Genomic DNA, 10,732 nt, shown 5'->3' on the forward strand with positions numbered 1-10,732 from the left:
GTGAGCTCTGCACACTCACATTTATCCATGTACAATAGTTCATGTTGGGAGTCCATGCAAGCTTATGAGCGTGCACAAGGTTTTGATGACAAAAACCTGTGGAGAAAATCTGGTTCTTAGAATCCGTCAACTTTTTGTTGAAAGGTAGCACAACTTCTGATGTTTAACTCGAACCCGCTCACTCCCAACCGGACTCATTTATAAACAGGGAACATGCAACTTCAAAGAAATGAACAATGTCATTTTTGAACAATTTGACATCATGGCATCACTCACTTGCTGATCAATATAAACTTTAGATCATCTCTCGAGCCCTGTTGGTTGCAGAGATATAGCAGAACATATGACTTTGACCTTTGACAGATTTTCTCCAAAAGTTAATCATCTCGACATATCCACCCAAGTAATATTTTTAGTTATCTTGTTCACAAGCACACAGACCAACATTAGGGATAATAAATAATGTGTGGATTTAATCAGTTAATCAGAAAGATGAACAAAACACAACTCCTGTAAACACCACTTAATTATGTCCACTTACCGTTGGGGGGTTCAATGTGTCAGTAGCAGCATTGTCTGCAAAAGATGATGAAAATTAATGTGTTGAGTGAAAAGGACAGGGAAACACATAAAAAAAGAGCTACAGCACTGCGCTCGTAGAGTGCAAACCTCCACCAACACTTGTTTCCAATTCCACAAAAATTTTACCTTGGAAACAGTTTGCAAGGTCAAAGTCCAGAAGTGACTTTTCATAAGATAAATTAGATGTGATCAAATGTCAGGAGGATGTATTTACTTCATGTACTAGAAAGTTTTTTGTGGTGTTATCAGGTTTTTTCAGATATTTTCACAGAACATTGGTTATCTCTGCTGTGCACAATTTTTCATTTCTTTTTGCCACTTGGTTTCTGACTAATAATTGGAAGACAAACAGGCATAAAATTAGAACCTCCATCTAATTTTGGTGGTGGAGGTAAATCCATAAGAGAAAAATGAGAGTGATTGAGGCACTTTTGATTGAGATATAATGCAAAATGTTCACCAAATGGGCTTTTCAAAATTAAATTAAAATGTCCACAAAATCCACAATCTGGGCCAGATCTGGATCAAACTTCGTCAGGCACTAGTGAGTGCCAGTCTGCCCCTCACTTTCAAATACGAGAGTGAGTGGGGCATGTTTGATTAAGAAATAATGTAAAATATACATTAAAAGGGGGTTTCAATGTTAAATTTAAAGGTCAGCAACATCCAAAATCCTGATCATATCTGGATCAAACTTTATCAGGTAATGGTGAGTGCCAGTCTGCACCTCACTTCAAATATGAGAGTGATTGGCGCATGTTTCATTAAGAAATAATGTAAAATATACATTAAAAGGAAGTTTCAATGTTAAATTTAAATGGCTACAAAACCTGCAATCTGGCTCACATCTGGATCAAACTTTGTCAGTCAATAAAGGATACCATTCTATACAACGGTGTTTTAGGGCCACATAGAATTTTTTTTTTAGACTTCGAGAATAAAGTCGTAATATTACGAGAATAAAGTCGTAATATTATGAGAATATAGTCATAATTTTAAGACTTCAAGAATAAAGTCGTAATATTACGAGAATAAAGTTGTAATTTTACGAGAAAAAAGTCGTAATATTATGAGAATAAAGTCGTAATATTATGAGAATAAAGTCGTAATATTAGGAGAATAAATTCATAATTTTATGAGAATAAAGTCATAATATAATATTTTGACTTTTTTCTCATAATATTAGGACTTTATTCTTGTAATATTATGACTTTTTTCTCGAAGTCCAAAAAAAAAAAAAAAAAGAAAGTCAATGTGGCCCTAAAACTCCGTCGTAATTCTACATAAAACTCTCAAATATGAAAGAGATCTGATCTTTTTGACTGAATTAAGCTTAAAAACAAACAAACAAACAAAAAACATTCAGTGTTAAAGATAGGGATTTTTTTTTTCAATTTTCTAAGATTTTTCCTGGCTTTGACCTTTGTCCTATGACCTTGAAAATTGAATCAATTCTTGGCTATCGGGATATGAATCTTCAGTAAAAAATTTCATAGCGATATATGAAAAATTGTGGGCTCCGGGCTGTTCACAAACAAAGAGACAAACAAACCGGAGTGAAAACATTACCTCCTCTAACTTCACTGGTGGAGGTAATGTAGAGCAGAGTAATAAAGAAAAATGATGAACATATTTGAATTACGTCTAACATACCAGTGTCCCTGAAGATTCTCGTCATTGTGCCATGATCTTCCAATATCAGTCATACTTTATCCATCACCATATCACTATCCTTATTGTCCTCTACTTTCCTTTTCACTCCTTCCCTCTGTTCTTTTGGCCTCCATCACTGTGGTCTTCCTGCTGAGCTCCTTCCCTGCTTCAGAGTGACACCTGAGCAGGTGAGCACTGCTGCTCAGAGGGCAGATCAAGTGACTGAGCACCTCCCACCCTGTGGGTAGGATGACATACTCATGTGTCCACAGAGTGGACAGAAAGGAAGCTGCTGGTCACCGTGTGGCCAACATCCGATCTGCTCACAATCTGCAGCTGCTTTCTGCAAAACAACTGAAAGAGCTGCTTGTAGTGAACGTGGTACAACACACGACACAAGTACTTTCGTTTGAAAGCATAAAATCTTATCCAAATCCAGTTGACCTTAAATGTTTACCTGTCTGCCTTATAACAACTGTGCTGGGGTCTGACATGGCTGAGTGTGATTTCTTCTCTATATGTATCTTAAATTTATACAGTCATTTTTAAAATAATACACTACATACGGTATTTAGTGTATGAAGCTCCTGGGTTTAGGCAAAATTACTTTATTCTTATATATTACAAATAATAAACCAGTGATGATGATCATAATAATATAATAAGAACAAAAATAATCTATATTATAATCACCATTTATATGATAGACATCAGTGACAAACATCTACCCCAGCATTTTGAGATCAAGAAACACCTGGGAAGAGCTCATGAAGTTATGAGGTCACTGGACAGAGGAGATTGGTGATGCTAACATCTTTGCAGGAGAAAAAAGGTCCAGGGCCCGTATGCTTGGTGCATCTCAAAGTCCTCTCAAAGAGCTCCTAACTTAGCCTAAAATATCCTGGCAAGGACTCCCAGCCTCAGAGAGACCCAAGAGGTGTCTGAGAGCAACTCTGGGCAAGGAGTTGACAGAAACTCCTATCTTAGTGAGGAGGCAGGGTTAGGCGGGGTTGACCTCATTGCTAGGTGCTGTAAAAGCTGTGATTGGTTGTCATCGAAAGGGAAGGGGAAATAAAAAAAATAAATGCGCTCTGTGCTCCTGCATATGAATGAACAGTAAAATCAACCAATCATATAACCTGAACTGCATTAAGAAATGCGTAATCATGAAAATAATTGAATGTCATGATAATGATACTCAGCAAAATTAATTTGGAGTGATCGCCGGGCTGGTCACTAAACCTGTAAATTGTTGTGTTGCAATTCTTTATGGGAGTTCTGGGTTTTGGGGTTTTAAATGTTATTGTGGTTCATGTTAATTTAACAGTGTTGTTAGTGTTGTTGATTTATTGTGTTTTATAGTTCAACTGGTTTAATGAGTTAAGTGTCATGATGTTGTCACCATAAGTGAAAAGTGTATCGTGTTTGATGCTGTCCCTGTGTTGTTTTATCTGAAAATAAGAGCCAAAAAGCTCTTGTTGGTCTTTCATTATTTCATGCAGCTCACCACAAAATGAATCATTAAACAGCTTGAAGATGTTTGAATATATCTCATTCACATGCCGATTATCTGCAGTGTGGTAAAAATGTATTTAGTCAGCCACTGATTGTGCAAGTTCTTCTACTTAGAAAGATGAGAGAGGTCGATAATTTTCATCATAGGTACACTTCAACTGTGAGAGACAAAATGAGAAAAAAAATTCCAGGAAATCACATTGTAGGATTTTTAAAGAATTTATTCATAAATTATGGTGGAAAATAAATATTTGGTCACCCACAAACAAGCAAGAGTTCTGGCTCTCACAGACCTGTAACTTCTTCTTTAAGAAGCTCTTCTGTCCTCCACCTGTTACCTGTATTAATGGCACCTGTTGGAACTCATCTGTATAAAAGACACCTGTCCACAGCCTCAGTCAGACTCCAAACTCAACCACGGCCAAGACCAAAGAGCTGTCGAAGGACACCAGGAAGTACATTGTAGATGTGCACCAGGCTGGGAAGAGTGAATCTACAATAGTCAGGCAGGTTGGTGTGAATAAATCAACTGTGGGAGCAATTGTAAGAAAATGGAAGACATACAAGACCATTGATAATTTCCTTCGATCTGGGGCTCCACGCAAGATGTCATCCCGTGCAGTCAAAATGATCATGAAAACAGTGAGCAAAAATCCCAGAACTACATGGAAGGACCTGATGAATGACCTGCAGAGAGCTGGGACCAAAGTAACAAAGGCTACACACTACGCACAGAGAGGGACTCAAATCCTGCAGTGCCAGACATGTCCCCCTGCTTAAGCCAGTACGTGCATCATACATACATCAACAACATCCAGAAACACTTCTCTGGGCCCGAGCTCATGTGAATTGGACGGACACAAAGTATAAAAGTGTGCTGTGGTCTGATGAGTCCACATTTCAAATTGTTTTTGGAAATCATGGACGTTGTGTCCTCTGGACAAAAGAGGAAAAAGACCATCAAGATTGTTACCAGTGCAAAGTTCATAAGCCAGCATCTGTGATGGTATGGGGGTGTGTTAGTGCCCATGGCATGGGCAACTTCCACATCTGTGATGGCACCATCAATGCTAAAAGGTACATCCAGGTTTTGGAGCAACACATGCTGCCATCCAAGCAATGTCTTTTTCAGGGACGTCCCTGCTTATTTCAGCAAGACAATGTCAAGCCACATTCTGCACGTGTTACAACAGCGTGGCTTCGTAGTAAAAGAGTGCGGGTACTAGACTGGCCTGCCTGCAGTCCAGACCTGTCACCAACTGAAAATGTGTGGCGCATTATGAAGCGCAAAATATGACAACAGAGACCCCGGACTGTTGAACAACTGAAGTCGTACATCAAGCAAGAATGGGAAAGAATTCCACCTACAAAGCTTCAACAATTAGTGTCCTCAGTTCTCAAACACTTATTGAGTGTTGTTAGAAGGAAAGGTGATGTAACACAGTGGTAAACATACCACTGTCACAGCTTTTTTGAAACATATTGCAGGCATCCATTTCAAAATGAGCAAAATGAGCACAAAACAACAAAATTTATCAGTTTGAACATTAAATATCTTGTCTTTGTGGTGTATTCAATTGACTATAGGTTGAAGAGGATTTGCAAATCATTATATTCTGCTTTTATTTACATTTTACACAACGTCCCAACTTCACTGGAATTGGGGTTGTACACACCTTGACAGAGTGGCTGTGTTCTCTCGTCTGCACAACCGCTTTGACATGTTTGAGCTCCAGGTCATACACAAACCCTAACACATGTCCACTTTCCACCGCATCATCACTTTTTCTTTGCATTTTCACTTTGTTTGCTGTGAAATTTGGCTAAAAACTCAGAGAATGTTCCATGTTTCTGATGGGGACGTATGAGGCTTGTCCCCATCACTGTGAGTCTGAGAGTTTCCCAGGCTGCTATTGCAGTGCCATCGACCCTGAAAATAGAAATGCTCAGTGAAAATGAATAATTCTGAACAGTTTATTTATTATATGTCCTGGCCCAGACAGTACGGCATCTACGTCTGTATTCAGTCTGCAGTCTGACTTTTCATGACCTTGGATTTAGACCTCGAATATAATTCCAATTTTTCAGATGCATTTCAAAGAACATGAAGTCTTATATTCAGAACAGTACAGTAATTTGAAAACTAATATGCAGCCATGCGCAAAGCTGTTGCTGCTCATTGACATGCCCATTTGGCATCATGGTCTGAGCTCAGGTTCAGAGAGAAGCGATGTTGTTCATGATGAAAACACTCATTACTGGCTTTTCTTTTGGTCATGTTTAAAAAACTGAGTCCACAAAAATCCTGGGAAAGGATGGCCCCGATCCTGATGTTGAAGACATCGACCTCCACGATGAACTGACCATCTGTATTGGGCTGAATGAGAATGGGAGTGGTGGTAAACCGGTGATTTAATAACTGAAAAGCCTGTTCAGCTTCCGGGGATCAGAGAAAGGGTGTTTTGAGATGAACACAAATGACAGTTTTTGCAGGAGGAACAAATTTTGCTCTCTTGTTCAACATCCTGCTGTTCCATGGAAGGATCCTCCTTGCTTCCTTGTGACATTCGACTAGCTGTCCTGACAGTGTCACCCTCCAGAAGGGACATCTTTAGTCTGTCCCACTGACATATAACTCAGCCACTTGTGATTGAAAACTTTTCGTATACAATATTAGGGGTTTGACGAGAAAGATAAAAAAATGTATGTACGAGGTATACTTAGAAAAGTATCCGACCTTTTTATTTTTTTCAAAAGCTATATGGATTTGAATCACGTGCGATTACATCAGCCAACCTTGAACCCTCGTGTGCATGCGTGAGTTTTTTCACGCCTGTCAGTTGTGTCATTCGCCTGTGGGCAGGCTTTGAGTGAGGAGTGGTCCACCCCTTTTGTCGGATTTTTATTGTCTGGGAACTTCCTGAGAGACTGGCGCTTTGCTTGATCAAAATTTTTTCAGAACCTGTGAGGCACATCGAAGTGGACACCATTCGAGAAATTCAGACGGTTTTCGGTGAAAAATTTAACGGCTGATGAGAGATTATGGAGTGTTACCGTCGCTTTAAGGACTTCCCACGGAGCGGGACGTCACGCAGCGCTCCGAGGCACCGTCGTCAGCTTGTTTCGAGCTGAAAACCTCCAAATTTAAGCCTCTGTTGACCCAGGACGTCGTGAGAGAACAGAGAACTTTCAGAAGAGGTCGGGATCAGCAGTTTATCCGGACATTCCACTGTTAAAGGAGATTTTGTAATGAAAGACGTGCGGACGGATTGGCGCGTCGGCAGGCAGCCGGCGCGGTGCGCCGCCACAGGAAAAACACCTCCGTGTTGATAACCATTTGTAAAAACCAGGTGGCTTTTGATGGCTTTCAGTTGAGTGAGTATCTGAGAAATTGTTTAACAGCTGGACATGTTCCAACTTGTCCTTAAGGCTTCCAACGGAGGTTTTATATAGTTTTTGAAAAAAATAAAAAGGTAGGATACTGATAGACCTCGTGTATCCTGTCACCGAGTGTGAGCAAAGTCATCCAAACTATCGACAGACCCATTTTCATCTGTCTCCTTCCTTCATACCAGTGATATTCACTCAATGAGCAGTCCTACCTGCCCACTCTGGACTTGTGGGCTCATGGCTGGTGCTTGGTGCTGGATCTTGCCTTTGTCTCTGAGGATCTGCAAGTTAAGTTGCCCAGTTTTGTGGCATCGCATCATACTGTAATTTACATGATATAATGTTATGTTACAAGCCACAACGCTGCACAATTCATCAACTTGATAATTTACATTATAAAATGTTATGTTACATGCCACAACACCACACAGTTCATTAAACTGATAATTAATTAACTTGAACAGTGGTTTGCAGGTAAAGTTCAACAGCTTTGCCTCTTTTTAATCCTGACCTTCTCCACACCATCTTTCTGATCCTGCGCACCAGATGGAGGCGGCCCAGCAATGGCAGTAGCAACATACGTGATCAACCCAGTGCCATGACTGAACACAGGGCCCCCAAAAAATAAAAAGTGAACACTGGCCCTCACAGCTCAAACATTCCTCCCGATTAGCCACTCCAGGCTTGGACTCACGGTGGTTAGGGTTAGGTGACAGGGACCATTGTAAGTAATTGTGGGAAGCTGTGTGCCATCTAATGTGCTAACCTGGATAGGAGTGGGCAGTGCCACCACAACACTTTGATCAAGGAAATTGGCATCAACGCTCGAATTGATTAACACCTGTAACTGCAAAGTCTGATTATCAAAAAGTAATGTACCTGGGACTTTAGGGCACACAGTGCGGTCACCCGTGGCATGAGTATGGCTCACCAATAGCCTGGGGTCTTTTGGTGAGCGTTGCCTTTTGGTCGAACTGGACATTCCCCTTGGGCACTACAATAAAGGCACTGCCCAGCCTCTGATTTACACTTTCTCTCCTCTGAGGTCAATCACACTCTGCTGAGCTGTATAGGCTCCTTGGCAGGGGTGGCTGTAGGTGCGGGGTGTGCACTCTCAGTGGAGTGCAAGGAAGAAGGCATGGGACCAGGGATCTCAGGGGAAGATCCACGTTCTGCCCTTCGACGTCTCTCCTGCTATCTTTCCCTCAACCTATATTGTCAGCCTTTGTGGCTAAGGAGATGAGTGAGACTAGTCTGGATTTTGTCCTCTGTGTGCGTACACAGCGGCTACGCTCTTTGTGTCACAGTTACCCTGAAAAACTGACAATTTGAAAAAAGCCTTCTTTGAGACTTTTGCAAATTTATAAAAATAAAAATCTAAGAAATCACATGTACATAAGTGTTCACAGCCTTTGCCGTGAAACTCAAAACTGAGCTCAGGTGCATCCTGTTTCCTCTGATCATACTTGAGATGTTTCTACAGTTTAGTTGGAGTCCACCTGGGGTAAATTCAGTTGATTGGACATGATTTGGAAAGACACACACCTGTCTACATATAAGGTCCCATAGTTGACAGAGCATGTCGGAGCACATACCAAGCATGAAGTCAAAGGAATTGTCTGTGGAGTAGACCTCTGAGACAGGATTGTCTCGAGGCACAAATCTGGAGAAGGGAACAGAAACATTTCTGCTGCTTTGAAGTTCCCAATGAGCACAGAGGGCTCCATCATCCATAAATGGAATAAGTTAAGATCCACCAGAACTACAGCTGGCCCCCCATCTAAACTGAGTGATTGGAGGAGAAGGGCCTTAGTCAGGGAGGTGACCAAGAACCTGATGGTCACTCTGTCAGAGCTCCAGCATTCCTTTGTGGAGAGAGGAGAACCTTCCAGAAGGACAGCCATCTCTGCAGCAATCTCCTAGTAGGGCCTGTATGGTAGAGTGGCCAGATGGAAGCCACTCCTTAGTCAAAGACACATGGCAGCCCACCTGGAGTTTGCCAAAAGGCACCCGAAGGACTCTCAGACCATAAGAAACAAAATTCTCTGGTTTGATGAGACAAAGATTGAAATCTTTGGTGTGAATGCCAGGCATTGTTTTTTATTTGATTTTGATTTGTTTATTTAGCACAAAAATAAAATTCATACAAAAATAATTGATATATAAAAATAAAACAATAAAAGAAAAAGATACAATATGAATAATATGCAAGGGAGTGGTGGAGGCCAAAAAGGCTTATCGAAAACCCACTCCCGAACAAAAACAAACATAGCACAACAGTATACAACCCCTGGCAAAAATGATGGAATCACCGGCCTCGGAGGATGTTCACTCAGTTGTTTAATTTTGTAGAAAAAAAGCAGATCACAGACATGACACAAAACTAAAGTCATTTCAAATGGCAACTTTCTGGCTTTAAGAAACACTATAAGAAATCAGGAAAACAAATTGTGGCAGTCAGTAACGGTTACTTTTTTAGACCAAGCAGAGGGAAAAAAATATGGAATCACTCAATTCTGAGGAAAAAATTATGGAATCATGAAGAACAAAAGAACGCTCCAACACATCACTAGTATTTTGTTGCACCACCTCTAGCTTTTATAACAGCTTGCAGTCTCTGAGGCATGGACTTAATGAGTGACAAACAGTACTGTTCATCAATCTAGCTCCAACTTTCTCTGATTGATGTTGCCAGATCAGCTTTGCAGGTTGGAGCCTTGTCATGGACCATTTTCTTCAACTTCCACCAAAGATTTTCAATTGGATTAAGATCCGGACTGTTTGCAGGCCATGACATTGACCCTATGTGTCTTTTTGCAAGGAATGTTTTCACAGTTTTTGCTCTATGGCAAGATGCATTATCATCTTGAAAAATGATTTCATCATCCCCAAACATCCTTTCAATTGATAGGATAAGAAAAGTGTCCAAAATATCAACGTAAACTTGTGCATTTATTGATGATGTAATGACAGCCATCTCCCCAGTGCCTTTACCTGACATGCAGCCCCATATCATCAATGACTGTGGAAATTTACATGTTCTCTTCAGGCAGTCATCTTTATAATCTCATTGGAACGGCACCAAACAAAAAGTTCCAAGCATCATCACCTTGCCCAATGCAGATTTGAGATTCATCACTGAATATGACTTTCATCCAGTCATCCACAGTCCACGATTGCTTTTCCTTAGCCCATTGTAACCTTGTTTTTTTCTGTTTAGGTGTTAATGATGGCTTTCGTTTAGCTTTTCTGTATGTAAATTCCATTTCCTTTAGGCGGTTTCTTACAGTTCGGTCACAGACGTTGACTCCAGTTTCCTCCCATTCGTTCCTCATTTGTTTTGTTGTGCATTTTCGATTGAGACATATTGCTTTAAGTTTTCTGTCTTGATGTTTTGATGTCTTCCTTGGTCTACCAGTATGTTTGCCTTTAACAACCTTCCCATGTTGTTTGTATTTGGTCCAGAGTTTAGACAGCTGACTAACAACCAACATCTTTTGCAACATTGCGTGATGATTTACCCTCTTTTAAGAGTTTGATAATCCTCTCCTTTGTTTCAATTGACATCTCTCGTGTTGGAGCCATGATTCAT

This window comes from Thalassophryne amazonica, chromosome 14, assembly GCF_902500255.1.
Source record: "Thalassophryne amazonica chromosome 14, fThaAma1.1, whole genome shotgun sequence".
NCBI lineage: Eukaryota > Metazoa > Chordata > Actinopteri > Batrachoidiformes > Batrachoididae > Thalassophryne > Thalassophryne amazonica.